This window comes from Phascolarctos cinereus, unplaced genomic scaffold, assembly GCF_003287225.1.
Source record: "Phascolarctos cinereus isolate Bilbo 61053 unplaced genomic scaffold, phaCin_HiC Scaffold_3;HRSCAF=262, whole genome shotgun sequence".
Classification (NCBI taxonomy): Eukaryota; Metazoa; Chordata; class Mammalia; order Diprotodontia; family Phascolarctidae; genus Phascolarctos; species Phascolarctos cinereus.
Genome location: NW_027555736.1, coordinates 65,754,797 through 65,776,411, shown reverse-complemented (window position 1 = coordinate 65,776,411; position 21,615 = coordinate 65,754,797).

Here is a 21,615-nt window from a genome sequence, read left to right as displayed (position 1 = left end):
TTTAACCAAATAATTATCTTTTAAATTAATTTCAGCAAAATTGCTATAGCAATTTCATCGTCATAGACCAATTATTGGTTTCCCTACCTCCAATTTCTCCTCACTTCATTTTGCCTTCCATTCAGTTTCTAGTCAGTCAGCTAGCATTTGTTAAATACCTACTATGTGCCAGGCAGCTAAAAGGCTCATAAAGTGGATAGAACACCAGGCCTGGAGTCAAGAAGACCTGAGTTCAAATGTGAAGTCAGTCACTTACTAGCTATGTGACCCTGGGCAAGTCATGTACTCTCTATTAATCCATTGGAGAAGAAAATGGCAAACTACTCCAGTATCTTTGCTAAGAAAACCCCATGGACAGTAGCAATGTGCTATATGATTCATGGTGTCATGAGGAGTTGGACATGACTGAACAACAACAACATGTACCAGGCACTGTGCTAAGCACTAAGGATACAAAAATAAAAAATCCACAATATATGTATATGTATATTATACATATATGTATCTGTGTGCATATCTGTAAATACAATACACACACACACACACACACACACACACACACAGAGAGAGAGAGAGAGAGAGAGAGAGAGAGAGAGAGAGAGAGAGAGAGAGAGAGAGAGAGAGAGAGACTTTGGTGGGAAGGCACCAGGTGGAGTGGGGAAGATATCTTGCAAAAAGTGAGATTGTACTTGATACTTGAAGGAAGCCAGGGAAGCTAGGAAGCAGAGATGAGGAAGAAGACTGTTTTAAGCATGGGAAACAGCTAGTGGAAAATACATGGAGTCAGGAGATGGAGTGTTATGTAAGAGGAACTGTAAGGAGATCAATGTCACTGGATCCAAAGTGGTCTTCCTTAAGCGCATGTCTGACACTGGTCACTCCTTTACTCAGTAAACTTCAGTGGCTCCCAATTACCCCAGGATCAAATATAAAGTAAAATATAAAAAAAAAACCCTTTCTATTTGGCATTTAAAGCTTTTCATAATGTGACCCTTTCCCACTTCTGCAATCTTCTTATATTTTATTCCACTTCACTTATTCTATGGTCAGTGACAATGAGTCCTTTAGGTTCCCACACATTGACATCTGACTTGCAAATGCACTTTAAGGAACCTTGGGCCTTGTTATCCACCCTGCAGCAGCACCCTCCTAATTTTGCTGCCTCTCCCGATTAGAATGAGTGCTCCTTGAGAGTAGGTATTGTGGTTTTCAGTTGCATCCAAAGCACTTAGGACAGTGCCTGGCACATAGTAAGCATTTAATGAATGCTTTTTATTCCCCATTCTTTCATTTTAAGTAAGGAGGGAGGAGGGTACTGCAGACTACAAATAAAGTACACTTCCAGAATATTTGTGTGAATATAGTTAAGTCACTTATTTCTCTGAGACTGTTTCCTCATCTGTACCATGAGATTGCTGGATAAGATGATCTCCATGGCCTCTTTCTGCTCTTAAACCCTATGAATCTAAGGCTATACACAAAGTTTATGAGACTACAGCTAGGTTCTTATTAGGTTTACTGGAGGCCATTTTAGGTATGGAGTCCAGAATGAACAGAGTGTGTGTGGCCGTGGGACAATGAGAAGCCAAATCTGAGTGGAGTTGGGAAGGGGGTGGGGAAGGTTTCCATTTTGTGAATTAATGATAGATTAGGTTGCATATATAGGGTGGCACAGAGTACGGTGGATGTGAAAAGCTATTGAAAGAGTTTTGGAATTGATTCCAAGGGAAATAAAATGTAGCTTTGTATAAGACATAGGAAAGCTCAGCTTATAATAGAAAAGATCAATAGAAAATCTCAAAAGAGACAAGGATGAGAGTATATTCTTATCAGTTCCTTTCTTTGTGAACACTCATCATATCCTAGTTTACATGTCAAATCCAATCCACCAATTCTTGGTTTTTGTAAAATTACTTCAGAAAAACATTCAGGTATCTCTTGCCTCCTCTTTACCTTCCTCGTTTCCTTTGTTCTTCTTGTTCAGTTGTTTTCAGCCATATCTGACTCTTTGTGACCCTATGTGGGGTTTTCTTGGCAAAGACACTGGAGCAGTTTGCCATTTTCTTCTTCAGCTCATTTTACAGATGAGGAAACTGAGGCAAAGAGGGTTAAATGACTTGCCCAAAGTCATACAGCTAGTAAATGCCTGAGGCCAAATTTGAACTCAGGTTTTCCTGACGGCAGGTCCAGCGGTCTATCCAACACACCAACTAGCTGCACATAACTTCCTTTCTTTCCTTCATATCTAAGCTAATATTCCCCCTTTTGCAAGAAACCTAGCCAAATCCCCTTCATGCTACTGCATTCTATCTGATGTTATCTCCAGTGTATCTTACATGCATCTGGTTTGTGCATAGTTGTTTGCATGTTATCTGCCTTGTTAGGTTGTAAGTTCCTTGAGAGCAGAGGTTATTATTAAGCACCTTTTATATAGTTGAGCCTCCCAAAAGTGCTTAGTGCATAAAAGGTGTTTGGGGAGTCGATTTGACTTGGTCCCAACAAATATTAGAACCACGAGTAAAGATTTGGAGTTGTATGGGACCTAAATGGTTATCTACTTCAACCCTCTCACTTTACAGATAAGGAAATTGAAGCCCAGAAAGATTAAGTGAATTTCCTAAGTTCACACATGTAGAAAGTGGCAGAACTAGGATTCAAACCCAATTCTTCTGATTCTAGACCCAATACTCTTTCTACTGTGTCATGCTCCATTCTGGACTCACTCCTCTGATACAGATGAGTGGGTGCTATCAGTGAAATAAAACAGATTCTGCTGAGTTTACCTTGCATACATTCTCCCAGAATTGTGACCCCTTTTTGGTGAATGAAGTTTTCTTGCACATACATCCCTTCATTTGTCTGATTCTTGATATTTTCTTTTTTGCTACATTTCATTCTTTTCTACAATTTACTATCATCTACTTTAGAGAGCACAATATTGAGGGCATGGTCTTACTATTACAGAACCCAGCTCAATGGTGTGAGAACATAGAGTAAATATTTCTCACGGATGATGAAGGATGTGGTTAATGAGTATGAAATCCATTCTCATGCATCTAATGATGTCTTCTCCCACTTAAGGACTGGTATGTATGCTCCCATTGAGACCACTGCCTAGGAATATCAGCATTGACTCAGGCAAGGGAAATCATGGCCTTCACCTAGAGAAAGGGCAGATACATTGATATGGACTATCAGAATGATTAATGAATGTCTTCTACTGCAGAGGAATTCTACTAATCTCTGGATTTAACTTTATCTGATATACTCATGATTATTCAGAGATAGTTGGGCTTGCTAACCATATAACAGAGCATCTTAACTCTGTCTACCTCAAGTAAAATCTCATAGCCTTCAAAGATGTATAGAATGTGTGCTAGTCGGGCTATTATTGGGAGGGAGACAACCTCCTGGAAGCAGTTATGAATGCAAATTCATTTCCTTTGACCAGATACAGATAGAGAGTCAGTAAATTACAGAAAGTGGTTATATATCTTCCTGTATCCTTTCTGTATGAGTAAACATTTTCAAATGGTTGGTCTATTATTTAATAACTGTAACTGGAATAAAGTGTGTCTGTGATTATATCTCTTTAAGTTCCAAATTCAATACTGACTTTTATGGGAATAATCAGAAACACTAATGCTACCCTTCAGTCATAGACAAGAGACTTTCTATTTAGAGACTAGTGATATCCTTTGACATTGTAGCACAGAAATATTTTGTTCATTTTCTCAGGGGAATGGCTAGAGGATATTTGTGTCCATATTGGGGATGGAATGATCTGCCCTGAGCCATAGTTTTGAGAGCACACTTTCTATTTATTTATCTCTGTAATCTGGTGGGGCAAGCCATATTGCAAGTATAACTTGGAGTGCAGGAAAAAGCATCAGTTTTCACTCTTAGGAAACTTGTGCTACTTTTTACCAGAGGGAAAACCATAATTTTCATAGGGAATGGAAATAGTGATAACAATAATAAAATAGTGATGAAAGAAAAGAAATATTGATAGAGGCAATAAAAATAATAATTAAAATGAAATAATGCCTGAATAGAGGCACATGAGAAATAATTCAAATGAGAAAATAAAGTGGGGCATTACCTAAAGAAGAATTACTTAAAGAGACAGATGTGGATATACAGGGAATTCACCAATCAACTTAGATTTTTAAAAATAAAAGTACAGAAGATGGAAACAAGTATTCTAACCAGAGGAAGGATAGAAATATTAAGAGTGAAAAAATTCATTAATGAGGCTGGACTGGTAAAGAAAAGTAAGCAAAAGATTTTCCCCCCATGCCAATATTGGGGAAGAGAGGAAGATCAAAGAAGGGATAGAAATATTACTCAGGGTGAGTGGCATGATGATAGAATTGATAAAATAGAGAAGGTAGAACTCCATAATTTTTATTTTGTTTCAAGTTTGTCTACCAAAGAGACTGACCTTTGGACTGGAAGGAATAGAAAAGAAAGGGGAAAGAGAGGGTTGGTATTTACAGTAAGTAAGAAGATAGTAAGAAAACATCAACTTCTCTTGATAAGTTGAAGTCATTAGACCCAGATAAACTGTATTCTGAGGTACCAAAAAAAATTGGTGAATATGAAAGATGAGTGTAAGTGATCTTTGAAAGATTGTGCAGGAAAATGTCTTGGAGAAATATATGTTATTTTCAAAAAGGGAAAAGAATGGAAACTGTAAATTATAGGATGGAAAACTTGACTTTGATTCCTGATGGAAGTCTGAAACATACTATAAAAGAGACAGTGAATAAACATCTAGAAAAGGAAGTTATAATAAAGAAGTCTCATTAGAATGGGAATTGTCAGATTAATATTATTTCCTTTTTGAGAGACTGTGTGACCCTGTGTGAATCCCCTAACTTCTCAGAGTTCCAGGCAACTCTTGAAAATTACATATTGCAGAGAAAGTGCTGACCCACATTGGCCAAAAAGAAAGGAGTTCTCTATCAGTCTCTATCCCTCTCCCTACACAAAGCTGGTAGATTTGGGTAGAATGTACTAGGATTTAATAATGTCTCGCTATTCTTATGGACAAGATGAAATTATGTAGACTAGCAAATAATAGATAGATTTGGAACTGTTAGAATGGTTGGACCCAAACAATCGTCATCAATAGTTTCATGAATACGGCCTCCAGTAGGGCTCCTAAATAATTTGTACTTGTCCCATTTCCTTTCTTTCTTTTTTTGGTGAGGCAATTGGGGTTAAGTGACTTGTCCAGAGTCACACAGCTAGTAAGGGATATGTGTCTGAGGTCAGATTTGAACTCAGGTCCTCCTGACTCTATGGCCAGTGCTCTATCCACTGCCACACCACCTAGCTGCCTCAAACTTTGGGTTCTAAATATAAAGTTCTTTTTTTTTTCTTTTTGCTATTTCATATTTTCTTCAATGATTTGGAATGCTCTTCAAATCTGAAGATACCACAAAGGTGCAAAGTTGATCACTATTACCCTGCATGATAGAATCAGAATTTACATAAAATATCTTTCTAAGCCAAAACACTGGACTGACTCTAATAAGATAAAATATAACAATGATCACTGTTAAATCTTCCACTTGGGTTCAAAAATTAATTTCACAAGTACAAGATTAGAATTGTCAGAAGTTCATCTGAAGAAGATCTGGGTCTTTTGGTGAATTGCAATAATACTATGTTATTGCAATTATTAATATCTCCATTTTGCAGACAAGGAAATTGAGGTTCAGAGAAATTGAATGATTTGCTTTGTGATGACTCAGCCCCTGTCTTTTTTACCAAGGAATGGTAAACAGGCTGCACCGCCCATTGAGATGGGAGGCACCTGAAATAGGTAAGGGACTAATGAAGGTTGTGGCAGGCAAAGGTTTCCTATCAGATTTGATTTCAGAACTGCTTCTCATTAATTACCTCTCACTGAAATTCCACCAACAGAGATTTGGACCTTTAGTTTGAAGCTTTTGCCTCTGAGGAAATGAAAATAACTTCCAAAAAGAGTCATATTATAAACCTTATGGGTCATTTATACTTCATTGTGAATGAATGCATGTGCATTTAAGTGGTCATTAGGGAACTGGGTAGCCTGGTAATCATGTCTACATTCAAACCTAGTGTGCAGTTGTATTATAAACTCGTGTCCTGGGCTCACAAATTCAGGAAAAAAATATGAAAAAGGTTCATACTAAAAAGGCTTAATGGTTCCCTGAGCAGTCATTTCAAAGATATCACCAAAGCAACAAAAAAGGCCTTTGTTGTTTTAGGACTTGGGGGGGTCATGCAGGATATCTAAAAAAGGAGGGAGGAAGATTCACCTACTTCATGGGTATAAAGAGTGTGACCTCTGCTTTGGAGAGGGCTGTTTATAACCTGTGGGATGTAAAAGAAATCTGGGACTCTGATTTTGTTGGAATATACGTTTTGGGTGTGAACTGATTCTCTTCTTAGGTTTATACCCTTCAACTCTTGGCATAGGGAGATACTCAGCCATAGTGGCTGATTAGACAGCATTAAAGGAAAAAAAAACCAAACAAACCCAAAACTGACCTTCTCCATGAAGCCTTCCATGATCACTGTAGCCCATTCTGATCTCTTTCCTTCTCTAATTCTTAGACCATTCTTTCTTTTCTTCTTCCCTTCTGTGTGTGTGTGCGTGTGTGTTTGCACATGTGTACACACAGAGGGAGGGGAGCTAGTACAACATTAAAATTCAATTTTATTTATAGATTTTTTCATGCTTTTTGTTTATTATACCAATCACATCCTCCATCCCTTACAACACACACACACACACACACACACACACACACACACACACACACACACCATTGAGCCAAGAAAAATGATTCAAACTGACCAAGGAGTATAGTGAAGTACAAAGGGAACTGGATGGCCTGGGTTCACATCCTGGCTCTGTTTCTTATGGTCTGTATGACCTTGGTCAAATCACTTTTCTGCATTTTCTTCATTACGTGATTACACAATATCTGAGATCTCTTTTAGTTCTAAACCTATCATTTAGAATCTAAAGTAAGCACACCTGAAAACCAAATATATCATTCCACATAGTTCCTTCTTTCTCCAATGAATGGGGTGATGTTCATTTGGTCTGTTCTCTGGGAGGGGGAATGATCATTGTCTTTATTATGAGCCCAGTCTCTCTTTAGTTATTATTTTCATGTTTCTTATTGTTATTGTATAGTTTTTATTTTTTGAACCATCATTTAGTGCTTATCATCAACTACCCTCACCAATAATATATGGAAAAATTGCCCCAACTCCATCATTCAAAGGGTTGAGAGTTGACTTGGTTGAATACCTGTTTGTATTTTGTATCTGCCCCTGGATGTCTTTTTCAGGAAGCTAGATAATCTAGGCCTCTTTTCACAGAATCTCAGAATTGGAAGACACATCAGAAGTCATCTAATTTCAGCTATACATAACTGAGAGTCCCTGAGTTGCCCAAATAATCTCCAACAAATGATTACTCAGTCTTGGCTCGAAGATCTCAATTAAGCAGGAGCCCACTATTTTCCATAGTCCCAAATTCCACTTTTTTACACTTCTAATGTGTAGGAAGTTTTCCCTTCAATCAAGTAGAAATCTGGCCTTCTTCCATTTCATCTGCTATTCTGGACTTTATTCTCCATCCTTGATCCTCCTGGGATCTCGTACCCAAAATGACTGCCAGATGTTACATTATATGTTATTGGTAGAGTCTAGATATTTGAGAACAATAATCAAAAGAGAATAGGACAAGGTATAAAGTACAGTGAAATGACAATTCTGGGGTGATGTCTATAAGCCTTATATATCAGCCTGGATTAGCCTCTGCTGAGGAAGACCCATCCCATGAAATGAAACTGACAACCTAGGTCATGAATATTGCCTTCCATCTTCTATTCATTGGAAAAATAAAAGAACTTTGTAATAACTTCTTAGCTAAGAGCTAACATTCATGTTATCTCATTTGATCTCCACCACAATGCTGTGAGCTAAGTAATAGAAGTGCTATTTTCACCATTTTATAGATGAAGAAATTGAGTCCCAGTGAGGCCAAATGCCTTGTCCAAGGTTGTATAGCTGGCAAGCGACAAAGCTGTCATACAAACTCAGGTCTGCAGGCTCTGTCCAGTTTTCCACAACAGCTGTTTCTGTTCTAGGCATTGGTTTCCCATGTGGCTTCACTGAAACATGTAATTTAATACTTTTCAGACCCAGCAGTCATGATGGTCCCAATATAGACAGTGAAAGGCTGGTGGAACAAATGAAGCAGTTTTCTTGTATTTGATGGAAACCCTTTCTTCCAACTCCTCCCTTCTGACCCAGGAACCTGTGTAATGTTTCCATGGCAAATGTATTTCTCAGCTAAGTAAGCAAAGTAATTACAGTGATTGAAGCTTTAATATTTTATTAATGAAGGAGGCTGCAGGAAGGCTGAGGTACTGAAGGGTATCGGTGAGACTATGAATAGTGATGTGATGAATGCTTTTTAGATTTTCATATATCTCACTATCCTAGAAACAAGACTGAATCTTGTAGGAGCAGAGTCTTTACCCTACAGCTTTAGAGGGGCCAGAGAGGGGCTAATTCAGTAAGGTGGGTTTTTTTGTATGCTTTTTTCCCCATTTGGTCCAAATCTGTGATTTTATTGGTAAAGGGAAAGTCTAGTGAGGAAACTCTCTTTATCAGTGTAAATCTGTACCTTCTCTGAAATTTATTATCTTAGAGAGGTGCTTGCAGCAATAATAGTTTAAGTGACTTGCCCAGGGTCACAGAGCCAGTTTGTGTCAGAGCTAGGATTTTAAGCTAGATTTACTTGACTCTGAGGCTGGCTTTTTACCCACTACTCCAGGGGTTTCTAAACTACAGCCAGAGGCCTGCAGACTGCTTTCACAATGCCTGAAAGTTGAGAATGATTTTAACATTTTAAAATAACATTTTTTCTGTTTAGAAATATAAAAACAGTTCTTAGCTCATGGGCTGTGTAAAAAATAGGCTTAGGAGACATATTTGACCATAAAGCAATAGTTTGCCTACTCCTGCACTGAACTGTTAGATATCTCATTGAGATCCATGTTCTCCTTAAAGAATTATAAAAGACAATCACAAAGTACCTAATGAGATTTTCTAGGAAGCCTCATACAGACTTGAGTTCAAATATTTCAAGAGCTGAAAGTAAAGCCAAGTATCATCTTTCCCAGTTCTTTAATGGCTCCTTGACAAGCTAAAGTACTTTTTGGTTTGGGGCTTCCTGCTCCTGTAGAGTTAAAAAGATGTATGTAATTAACAAGTTAATTAAAGAGTTAAGTAAACCTCATCAAGGAATACATATCACAGTTCTTCTCACCCCATTTTATTCTGTCCCCTAATCTCCCATCTTCATTCCTGTGCCTTCTCCTTTCTTCCCCTTCTTCCTTTCAGGAATTCAGGTAGTGCATTGGATAGAACATTGGGTCTAGAATCAAGAAGACCTGAGTTCTAATCCAATATCAGACACTTACTAGTTGTGTACCTTGGTAAGTCACTTAACCTCTGTCTGCCTCAGTTTCCTCAACGGTAAAATGGGGCTAACAATAGCATGTGCATTGCTGAGATATTTAGAAGATCAAATGAGATAATTGTGAAATACTTAGCACAGTGCCTGGCACATAACACTTAATAAATGCTTATTCCCTTTTTCCTCCTTTCCTCTTTCCCTCTCCTTAAGACATTTACTTGGCATAAGATCTAAAAGAAACTTTCAAGGTTATTTATTCCATTTAATCCACTACAGATAATAACATAGAGGTCCACAGAAGATTTGCCCCAAGTCACCTAAGATTTTGGTGGCAAAGTTAGGATTAGAATTCAGCTCTCTTGACTCTCAGACTAGTTCATTGATGCTACTTAAAACAGCGGCTGTCCACTTTTAACAAAGGTGTTTATAAGGCTTATTTTTGTGATGCTTCATAAACATGATATTATCCTGATTGGAAGGGCATAAAAGTATATTATCAGCTACTAATGACAAACTAATGAACAAAAAACACATCATTAGCACATCCTCCTCTGCTTCCCTAGTCTTCGATGAACTCATTTACTTATTTACTGCCCTGTTTTATTTTAAAGAAGATTGATTAAAGTACTTTGACTAGCACCTAACCAATCAAAGGAAGAAATATTTAAAACTTCTTTAAAGAAACATTTAAAAGAGATGCTTAGGCTCTTGGTCATGGGATCTTAAGGAAGGATGGGACTTGGGAGAAGAAAGTGGGTGGCTTCTTTTTTTTTTTTGCAAAGGAGTGGAGAAATTTAAAGATAATCATTTGGTCTTCCTTTCCTTTCAAAATCTGTTAACGGCTAGTGGATTAAGAGTTGTCCTTTTTAAAGGACAACTGTTAAATGACATCTGTTAAAGGCTAGTGGATTAAGAGTTGCCAGGAATACCTGAGTACAAGACCTCTCTCTGACAAGTACTAGCTCTGTGACTCTGGGCAAGTCACATACCATTTCAATGTCCCCAAGTAATTCTTTAAGACTAGTAACTGCAGAATAGTTTCAAATTTGCGTTAGCAGAGATAGTTTCTCACTGGAAATTCCCTATATTAGTGAAACCACAAGTGTAATTTTACAAAGTCTATTAAAGCTACATATTTCTTATTAGGACAAACGAATTCCTTCTGAGGCAACTCCACAAAAATCCTACTCTGATGCCTCATCAGGGTGGAGTTGGAATGGGGTTTTAAAAAGATTAGCTTAGAAGTTTCCCTTAAGCTTAAAAGTCTATAAGTAGAAACCAGAGACAGATTATGTGTCTGCTCTCCTGGACCTCATCTAGCCAAGTATATGCAGGCTTATTAACAAAGGATTATCTGCTAGGTGATGGATTATTCAACATACAGCTCCTCATTAAATAGAAACAAACCTTCTCTTTTATAGATGAGGAAACTACATCTCTGAAAAGTAAAGAGAGCACATTGGTAGATGAAACCTGAAGGAGCACAACAAAGAGACATGAAATTAGACAGCAATTTTGGTGGCCTGTTTTTACTGGTGATTATAAAACTTTTAGATTCTCCCACCTTAGGAAGCAAGTAGAACACAAAAGAAGATTATATGACATCCTATGAACCTCTCTTCCATAAATCTCTATTCAATAGCACATGCTTTTGGAAAAACAAACAAACAAATTCAACCTGATACTTTCCAAACTGTCCTACTTATCTGTGCTTCCTTTTCAACTATGTTCTTTATTCCTCTGTGTACTTTTTTTTCTTTTTCTTTCTTTTTTTTTGGTGAGGCAATTGGGGTTAAGTGACTTGCCCAGGGTCACACAAGCTACTAAGTGTCAAGTGCATAAGGCCAGATTTGAACTCAGGTCCTCCTGACTCCAAGGCTAGAGCTCTATTTACTGTGCCACCTAGCTATCTCTACCTCTATGTACTTTATAAAATGTTGCAGTTGTCCCCCTTTCTCTCTTCATTAGCTTTATTTTCTATACTTTCAATTGATCGAATAAATGTACCTTTTTAAGTTTTCTTGAATTTTGTATCTGCATTTAAAAGATCTAACTCAACTCTGGTGCTTTCATCAGGAATTGAAAGTCCTCTATTCCAATAAATATCATTTTTCCCACTTAGCTTTAAGCTTTACATGGTTAATTATTTTTGGTTGTAAGCCTTTGGGGATATTAAGATCACCTCTCATTTATAATAGAAGCTGCTAGTTCTTGTATGATTATGGTTATGATTTTTAGGTCCTTGAAGTTTTTTTTCCAACGTCCTCTGCTATTTTCCCTGTGATGTCAAAGGTCTAGATTTTGCCTAGTAAAGTACTAAGACCTCTCTTTTTGGAATACTCTTCTCTTCTTGTGTTTCCTTTTGTTTCTGATATATTTGGAGGTTTTCACCTATGATTCTCTGAAATGTAATGTCAAGCTTTTTTTTTTAGTGTTTTTTTTTTTTGGTGGGGCTCTGATCACCTGTTTTCCAGGTCAGTTGTTTTTGATAGCAGATACTCTACATTTTCTTCTTTTTTCCCCACTAAAAAATGTTCTAATAGTTCTCGCTATCTCATTGAATCATTAATTTTTGTTTGGTCTGTTCTAGTTTTAGTAAGTCTGCTACTTGAGAAAGTTTTCTCATCTATGCTAATTATCAACCTTCTAATTCTTTCCTAGAGCTTTTATATAATTTAGCTCTTGCTTTATTTCTTAGAGTATTTTAGTCTTGTGGAAAAATCCAACTTTCCTTTGCATGTCTTTTTTGCTTTTGTTGTATAGTTATTGTCTCTTTCTAGGGTGAATTTTTGGGTTTATTTGGGTCTGTTACAGTTCATCAGAATGTTCTGTATCTTCTGCTTATTCTCTATAGATTTTCTTACTTGATTTGGGCTTTGTGCTGGGGCCAGGCTCCACCTTCTGCTGTGCTTGTGGGTGGTGTAGTCAGTCCTGTCAGATCTTAATTTGAGTCGCCTGGGTTGATGTATTGACCTCCACATCCAGGACGTGCCCTTGGATCTTTGAGGTTCAGGATATTAGATCTTTCCTTTCCCAGGAAAGGAAGGCAAGGACCTGACTTAGTGGTGTCTCAGTCCAGTGCTGCTGTTGGAAGTGGTTGTTGTTGCTCTGGATTACTTATAAGGTCTTTGTGGGTTTCCAATCACTCTGAGGTTTTCTTGTGGGTGGTCCTCTGCTCTCAATGCCTCTGAATACAGAGCCTTGAAGGCTGCACACTTCTCTGACTGGTCATTCTGGGAGGCTACCAGAAGCATTATTAAGAACTTAGACACTGTTATATGCTGAAAATAAAAAGAAAGGCAAAAGCATAGTCCCTATTCCCAAGGAACTCACATTCTAATGAGGGAGACAACACGCAGTCAACTCTGTACATATAAGCCACATGCAGAGTAGATAGAAGGTAATATCCAAAAGAGGGTGTACTGGTTGGGGGAGTTCATGGGGTCTAGGGCTGGGAAAAATCTCTTACAGATAAGGGACTTGAGCTAAGCCTTACATGATCTCAGTCAGGAGGCAGAGCTGAGGAAGGCAAAAATTCCAGATATGTGGAAAAACTAATGGAAAACCACGGAATTGGAATGCGAAATGTTGAGTATGAGAAATAGTGAGAGGACCAGTGGTGCTAGATATGTTACTAAGAAGATCATAAAGATAGGAAAAGTCAGATTTATCTTGCTTATGTTGGTGCTGATATTTCTGGAGGCCCCCTGCATTACTGCCTGTGGGCTTCTGGTGGCTTTTTTTGCAGAATGAGGTGAAAGAAATCATTCACACTAGTTTTTCATTCAATTTCTTGATCATTATTTGGTCTGTTACTATTTTAACAGTTTTTCTAGAGTAGCCAAGGGCAGCTGTCCTGGCTCCTTCCTTTCAAGCAGCCATCTTGGCCAGGTAAGTCTTCATAAATATAGTCTTACAGGCAAATAAAATGGTTGTGTGGTTTTTTTTTTTAAGGATTTTGCATAATGGTTGTATTTCTCTTTCTGCCATTACAGTAATGATTTTAACATAGTCACAAAAAGACTTAGAGAAAGAAAAACACTGTGCTGTTTAAAGTACATTTCATTCAATGTTAGAGCTATAGAGTTTAAATACATCTTCTGTTTAGAGGACATTTGAGGGCACTTCTAATGAGTTACCTTGACCCCTGGAGCTACTTCCCTCCTTGCTATTTGAAGTATCATAATAGGAATGGTTTTTCTTAGAACATACACACCCACACACACATACACACACCCCCCTGATGTGAATAATGACAAAAACAGTGAAAATTCCTGAGACTGATAGAAACACTGAGGGAAATGACATCACATTTTTACCTTCTCTGATATCCATCCTCCAAGCCAATTTGAAATCTGACCAGGACTCCTGAAAGTATTTCTTGGTAACAAAAATGTCCTTCTGACCTAGGGCACAGAGAATAAAATAGTATTGAATCAATCAACAAACATTTATTGAGCAGTTATTATTGAAGACAGTCATTAACTGATCATTATCCTCCTTTGGTTATTTTTGTTTTCAGAGATTTTTCTAAAGATGGAATCCATTTTAAATCATCAAGTAATTATTAAACACTTCTGCACCAGGTATCTTGTTAGTTGCTAGGTATACAAAGACTCTTTTTTTAAAAAAATGAACAGCAGTTCCTAACTTCAAGAATCTTACATGCCAGTGCAGGATGCAAAATGTAAATAGATAATTTGAGGTAAGACAGAGAGCCAACAAATAATTGTGAGAGCCAGGCTAAGCCTCAAGTACAAGATTCCCACACATACCAGCTCAGAGCTCAGGTCTATGATTGTGCCTTGGAAGGAAAGGAAGTAGAAAGGAAACATTTCCTTGAGTCAAAAATGGAACCCAAACAAGATCTATGTGCCCAAAAGTCTATATATCTGTCTGAAGCCTCTTTATTGTTGATACTTACAGTGAACAAATTTTGACTTGAATCAGGGAGCCTGGGATCCATTTGGACTGTATGAGAAATTTGAATAGTGAAAGCAATAATATGTTCTTGAGTGGAAAGAGATCTGTAGTGAGACGTTTGTTGTTGAGTCATTTTTCAGTCATGTCCAATTCTTTGTGAACCTATTTGGGGTTTTCTTGGCAAAGATACTGGAATGATTCCCAATTTCTGATTTCAGCTCATCTGACAGAGGAAACCAGGCAAACAGTGTTAAGTGACTTGCCTCGGGTCACACAGCTAGTGAGTGTCTGAGGCCATATCTGAACTCAGAAAGATGAGTCTTCCTGACTTTAGGTCTGGCACTCCATCCGCCATGCCACCTCGCTGCCATTGCTGCATGGATTAAAATCCCAGTTGGGCCACTTATTACCTGCTTGACATTGGGTAAGTCATTTAACCACTACAAAATGTGGGAGTTGAACTAAATGACTTTTAAAGAAACTTTCATCCCCAAATCTATGAACCTATTATGTAAGCGCTCAGCTTAAAGAGATTATATTATGAGGTTTTAAAAGTTAAAAATATCAGGGCAGCTAGGTGGCGCAGTGGATAGAGCACTGGCCCTGAAGTCGGGAGTACCTGAGTTCAAATCTGGCCTCAGACCAAACACTTGACACTTACAGCTGTGTGACCCTGAGCAAGTCACTTAACTCCAACTGCCTAAAAAAAAAATGAATAAAAAAATAAAAAAAATAAAAGTTAAAAATATCCCTGAGATGGCAGCCATACTTTTAAAAAAATTCTTGCTCCTCTCTTCCCTGTATCCTTGGCATTCTTGGGAGTTATGAAAAAGGAGATATGAACATCACAATTATTATGTAAGGCATGGAAGCCAAAGGGCAGTCATGTTTGGAAGGAAGGAGAATAATCAACCCACCATAGCTAGTGAGACACATGCTATTATTCTATAAATATTGACACAACTAGGCAGAGATTTAGAAAAAGACGTTTCATTGCAGAACTTCTTTTAAATTGAGCATCTGGGTACAAGAATAAAAATTAGCTTCATATTCTGTCTCTGGTCTGTAATGTGTTACATATCAATAAAATGGCTGAAAAAGAATCATTAATTAAAGTAGCATCTGGTTTACACATAAACCCCCAAAAAGAAAAGAAGAGAAAAGATGCTGGTCTAGCAAGTTTCCTTCTCCTTCTCCCTGTATTTATCACATGTAGACACAAAAAGAAGATACAGAATATGTTTTAAGCCAGAAAAGAAAATGCCACCAATAACAGTTATTTTGCTAACTATAAAAACTTTGTTAGGCTTAGAGATAATAAAGCTCCGTAATGTGAATTGGGCTGAGTCAGATCAAATCCAGTCTTCAGCCTTTGGCTCATTTCATGAAGAATTTATTCCTCCCTATCAAAAATGGTGTCACCGAATCCTGTATCAATGCTATGAGGAAAAACAGTGGAAGGATGGCACATAGTGGTTGCTTAATAAATGCTCGTTGATTGATAGCAATATATATGTTTTATGTTGCTTCCCTATTGAAGAGATGTATCATCTTTATGAAATCCAAGGATCTTCGTGTAACTAAGAGGTAAGACAGGTGGTTCATAAGATAGAGTGTGGATTGAGAATAAGGAAGACCTCAGTTTCAATCTTGCTTCAGACACTTACTCGCTATGTGACCTTGGGCAAATCATTGAGCCATTTCCAGCCTCAGTTTTCTTATTTATAAAATGACAGTAATAATAGAACTTATCCGTCACTGTTATTGTGAGGATCAAATAAGATGATATATGTAAAGCACTTTGCAAATCTCAAGTGCTATATAAATATTATTATTATTATTATCACCACTTGGTCAATTACATTTTATGTTTAGGGACAGTCCAATTCCTGTCTCTGGTTGCAGCTCCGAGGGGCATAAGTTTACTAGGCAATGCTGTTACTCTAAAGGGTGAGACCCAATCACAGCAGTTGTTGGGAAAGTGTTGTGAGGAGAGTGTCTGTAAGGGGTGGAGAGGGATGCATGAATGGGGCCTTCCTTTGACTGTGCAAGCTAAATTCTGAAAACCTCCTTCTAAATTGGGAGCTTGCTCTAAACAAGCTTGCCATTTGCTATCAAATGAGGGTTCTGCTCTTTCATCAGTAGAGTTGAGACAATGAATTCCTGCTTCATGGAACTGGACAAGGACCAAGAGTGGCAAGCCGAATTTTGGGTTTTGTTGATCACAGTGGCCAAAACGGAGAGATAAAGAGGTACAGATTGCTGCAGAGCTGACTAATTAGACCCCTTATGAAATTCCACGTGTCCCACCAACAGACTGTTGGCAAGCAGTTTACTGGTCATTGGGGCTGGGCTGCTTGGAACTATGGCTTTGCCTCGGGTGGTTTCCAACCCTAAGCACCTGCCAGCTTTTTCCTGTTTTTGTTAGTTTACTAGAAATATTAGTTCCAGGAGGAAAGAAGCCAGGAAAGGAAATGTCAAACAACAAAGATTAAAAAAAAAAAAAGCCAATAGCCCACATGGCCAAGTTCAAAACAAAATCAATAAGGCCCAGGGAAATTATAGTTAGAGCTATTAAAAACAACAGCAATCTAAGAGCAATTCAGAGGAAACTGAGGTCTAAGGTTATGTAGCCAGTTCATTCATTCATTCAACAAACCTTTGTTAATTATTTACAGTATGCTCAACACTGGAGACGCAAAGACAAAGCCAAACAATTCTTGCCTTTAAGGAACTTACATTCTACTAGGGTGAAACAATATACACATAGAGAAGTAAATATAAAATATTTATGATATAGTACAAATTATTATAAGGGAGGGAGGTCTTAACAACTGGGGGTAGAGGAACTTTGAAAGGTCTTGTTTGGACATAAAGCTTAAGCTGAGTCTTGAGGCAAGTTAGGGATTTTGAGAGGAGGAGATTAGGCAATGCCTTCTTTTCTCACAGGTGCCTGTGCAAAGACATGGAGATGGAAGATAGAATGTTGGGGAGGGGAGAGCAAGGAGGCCAGTTATGACCAAAGGAATAACGTATAGTAAGCCTCAAAAGGTTTAAATACCAAACAGAGGACTTTGTCTTTTATCCTGAAAACAATAGGGAGTCACTGCAATCTCTTGAGCAGGGGAATGATTTGACCAGGTATGAACAGTGAAATTGAGGCTAAGCCCAAGTCCCCAGACTCTGTAACCAGTGAATTTTTCACTAGGCAATCTAATCTTAAGGATAATGACTTTCTTCTGTGTGTCTTTTTGATTCCTTTCATTCAGTTTTCTGAGATGTGTGACTTTGGAAAAGTCATCATCACCTCTGGAGATCTTAGTTTCTTCATCTGTCAATTAAGGCAGTTGGATTAGATGATCTCTAAGCCACTTACAACTCTACCATTCTATGACTGCAATTCCTACCCACTCAGGACCTGAGGAGAACTTTGAGGGAGGGTCTTACATGCAGATGGTTGTGATTCTACTTCCTTACAATATATTGAGATACTGAGAAGCAGGAGCAGGAACAATACACAATGAAAGTGTGCATTTGTATAGGACTTTCAGATTCCTAATGGGCTTTCCTCATAATTCTGTGAGATATGAAGCCCAAGTAATAGTATCTGCCATTCATAGACTGCTTTGATGTTTGCAAAATCATTTACATTCATTTTCTCATTTGATACTTACAACAGCCCTATGAAGTCTGTATTAGGGGACATTATTTCTTATCTTACATATGAGGAAACTGAAGATCCAAGAGGTTAAGTGATTAGTCCATAATCATACAGTTAAGAAGTACCTAAGGTGGGACTCAAACCTACGGGTCTTGATTCCTGATCCAGTCCTTTACCCACGGCACTTTGCTGCCTCTGTAATGGTATCAGGAAGAGATGTGCATGCACACACACACACACACACACACACATACACACACATAATTTTTGTGTGTATCTACATCTCTTCCTGATATATATATATATATGTATATATGTATATATGTATGCATACACACACATATGTAATTTGCTGCACCGCATATAATTATATATGGTGGAGCAAATTCTTCATGCAAAATTAAGGGACTTTTCTAAATGCTCTCCCAGAGGCTGTTGTGAATTGCTGGTAGGATGTGTGTTTGTATGTTTGTGGGTACCTATGCATGGAGTGTGTGAATGAGGAAATGGGAGTTGGGACAAGATAGCATCATTCAGGATCATTAATCCAGAGAAATGGAATGTTTATTAGTCTGGCAATCATTAATCAATCAATATTTATCAAGTGCCAAACTCTGTGCTAAATGATTGGGATACAAAAAGAGGCAAAAGACAGTTCTTGCCCTCAAGGAGCTTACAATCTAAATGGGGGAGACAACACGTACAAACAAGCCATATACAGGTTAAATAAACAAAAGGGCAAAGCTTCCAGTCTTATTTAAAAACATCCACCGCCACCCTGGTTTCCAGTTATTAGTAGGCAGGATAAAAATATTCTCAGTAATGGCAGGGGAGGAAGTAAAATGTGGAGAGATTAAATTTCCAAAGATAAAAGCAATTGCTCAGCTCAGAACCCAATGCTAAGTAGAGTAGCAGATAGCCAACCACATTCCTTTCATTGTGTCTCATGAAAAAGTGCCTATTATTTCTATTTTTGGTACAATATCATTTCATTACATGAAACACTGGCATGTACTGGAGGGTCATCAATATGACACTCCACTTGTTTCATGCTGTTGGCAGTGATTGGGCCTAACATTCAGGTAATTTGGATTTACAGCACAAATACGACGTCCACCACAGGATAGCTATTTTACACAGTGATAATACACATAATCCGTGTTTCATTCTTCCTCTACTTGAGTTCGGTATTACTGCCCACATCTTTACATATTAACTCTAAGAACAGAGGTTCAGGTGACCCCAGGAGTAGGCAGTGGCAGCAATCCATTGCTAATCTCTGGCAAGCCTCTAACGATACTTCTGTGATTTTGGCGAAATGTGATTATTGTAAGCTGAAGACAAATGGTGCCATACTAGCATGTGCTGGAGGTGGAGCTCAAAGCTGAGTGAATAGTTCCGCAGGCAGGATACCACTCTTTGAAGATACTTTTCCTCTCCTATTTTCTCAGCAGCTAGCCTGTTCGAGAACCAGCGTCCCTTGAGTCTCAATGCACAATTCCTTTTGAGCATAGTCCTTGAAATCAAGCTGTGTGTTCATAAAGCTGCCTTACGGTTTCCTTCTTATTATAATGCTTTCATTCTCAATTTGTATTAGCATATTGGAAAGCAAAATAGTAGTACCTGAGTGTCGCAGGATTATATTTGATTCAACTTAATTCAGCAAGCATCAGCTAGGTAACTACTATATGTCAGGCATTGTACCAGGTGCTGGGGATATAAAGGCATAAATGAAATAGTCCCTGCTCTTGATAAGCTTGCTTTCCTTAGAGATCATGTAGTCTACCTCCTCATTTTGCAGATGAAGAAAATGAGGCTATTAAAATTATTGCACTCCATTTCACTGGAGGGAGTGGAATGAATATTCCAAGATGGCATGATGGAAAGAACTTGGGGGGTCAAGATCATGGATCCAGTTCTGGGTCCACCATTGAATTTAATGCGTTTCCCATCTATAAATTAGGGATAGTTTTATCTTCCCTCCCTTCCTTTTAGGAGATTAAATGAGATAACCAGTGTTTGTATGGAGCAATTATACAAATGAGTTTTTATATAACGGACATTTGTATAAAGCAGTCTCTCTTAAAGTAAATTGGTCATTGAAGAGCTATGGAATAATTCTGGAATAAGAGAAAATCTGGGATTTGGAGGAAATGAAGCCTTTAATCACTTTGATCACTATCACTGATTTTCCACATGTATGTCTGTATATATGCATATGTACATATGTGTGTATGTTTATGTGTGTATATGTAAGTGCGTGTGTTTGTATGGGAAGGGGTATGGGATTTCATATTGTCTCTTCCTTTTGAATATCCCACATACCTGTCTAAGAATTATGCAAGGTAGACTAGATACTGAGACTTTTTCTGTTGTGGAGACTGCAAATTCCTTCTGTAACAGAAGACATAACAAAAGAGAGTTGGCTTCAATTCACAGTCCCTTTTGGAACTTCTGGGCAGAGTTTAGATACCACCATAATGTCAGGAAGGAGAGACATCAGTGGGCACTGCATGGCTCCAAGCCTGATCATGAGAGAAAAACACACCATGGTCAGCTGTGCCCAAGAGGCAGCCTCAGACTGAATTGATATAAATCCTTTACTCTCTACTTTAAGGATCTATCATTCCAGCCCTATCATGCCCCCCCAAAAACATTTTTTCCTGTAATTTACCAGGTTTCCAGGTCACTGGGAGGAGTCCAGTCACTTGAGTCCATTACCAGACTCACAGATTTTCTCTCCAACCAAACCCCTTCCCTTATATGTGGAGATTTTATTGTGTACTGTGATGTTCCTTTGAATATTCTGCACTTCCAGGACATCAGCATCCTGAGTTTCCATAACCTATATGACAGATCTGTTTCAATTCTCTATAGAGAAAATTGTACCTTAGATTTCAATACCACCCCAAACGGTACCTATTCCTTGATCTTTAGTATGGAGCCCAGAATTTTTTTTTCTCTCATCATAGCTTTGTGGGTCTTTCTATCTCATCCTTTTTCTCATCTCTTAAAATCATTATTTGTCTTCTTACCATGACTGTCAGTCACTTGATTCCTTCTTCTTCTTCCTATTCTTTCCCCTTCATAATCTTGATCCTCTTGTTAACCATTTCAATTCGGTTTTGTCCCATGAATTCTTTGCTCCTTTGTCCTGTTGCTATTCGTGGCTGACCAAGCCTCATCTTTGTGCCATTTTCTGCATCTTCAGTCTCTGCTTCTACACTCGAGATGCTGAACATTGCTGGAGTAAGTCATATAACCCTGTTAACTGAGTCCACAATAAATTAATGTTACAACTGGGCCCAATTATATTATCCCATATCTCAGCTAGGTCTCACTGCTGCACAACTATAGTCTTTCTTGATTGAATCTCTAGCATACTCCACACACACTGACTCTTCAAAACTTTCTAATTAAGGGTGGATGTTGTGAATTTTCTCACGTCTATACTCCACCTCAAAATCCTTGTAGATCAGGGGTTAGCGTACTGTGACCTCAGGGCCAAATCTGGCCATCTCCTCTGTCCCTGTCT